The following is a 998-nucleotide window of genomic DNA, read 5'->3' as shown; positions in this document are numbered from 1 at the left end:
GTGACCACGCAGAGAAAGGTAAAATGGTTCAAATGGCTCTGAGCACTATGGGACTCAACTGCTGTGATCATAAGTCCCCTAGAACTTAGAGCCGGCTGCGGTGGTCGCGCGGTTCTAGCGCTGCAGTCTGGAACCGCGGGACTGCTACGGTCGCAGGTTCGAATCCTGCCTCGGGCACGGATGTGTGTGCTGTCCTTAGGTTAGTTGGGTTTTAGTAGTTCTAAGTTCTAGGGGACTGATGGCCTAAGATGTTAAGTCCCATAGTGCTCAGAGCCATTTGAACTTAGAACTACTTAAACCTAACTAATCTAAGGATATCATACACATCCACGCCCGAGGCAGGATTCGAACCTGCGACCGTAGCGGTCGTGCAGTTCCAGACTGTAGTGCCTTTAACCGCTCGGCCACTCCGGCCGGCAGGGAAAAGTACCTGTGAATGAAAATCATTATTGGCTGCTTGTTGTTGCTGTACCCAAAGGCAAGAGTTCAAGCAGATTTGATAGTCGTCTCCATGTAGAGCTTGACGCAGCGACACGTGATATGACTGGTATTTGTGTTCATGCAGTATGCGCAGAACACTTCGTCGCGAAATTCCTGCATCTCGTGCGACCTGCCGACAATTAATGTGAGGATATGCAGCAGTTACAGCTCAAACATCTGCTGCGGCATTTTCGTTCGTCGCAGGCCGTGGTCAGATTCTTCTTGTGGGTAAAACACTTTCCGTTATCAGTAAACACTTGTATACTACTGCGATATGTCGTTGCAAAAGAAACATTCCTCTCAGGGAATAAGTTCAAATAGCGTCAACGAGTTTGCCCTAGATGCCTCTTTCACGTAAAGTACGAAGCAATGATATCTGCTCTCTCTGCAATCGTCAGCATCACTGCACACCTAGAATGAGTTGTTTGTAGTTCGAATGTTTGCGTAAAAGAGAACCGCGAGAGCTTCTCGCCGCCTTTTCCTTGTCCGTCGTTCGGGGGATGGCCACACAATGGAAC

Source organism: Schistocerca americana, chromosome 3, assembly GCF_021461395.2.
Source record: "Schistocerca americana isolate TAMUIC-IGC-003095 chromosome 3, iqSchAmer2.1, whole genome shotgun sequence".
Taxonomy (NCBI): Eukaryota; Metazoa; Arthropoda; class Insecta; order Orthoptera; family Acrididae; genus Schistocerca; species Schistocerca americana.
Note: the sequence above shows the minus strand (reverse complement) of the source record.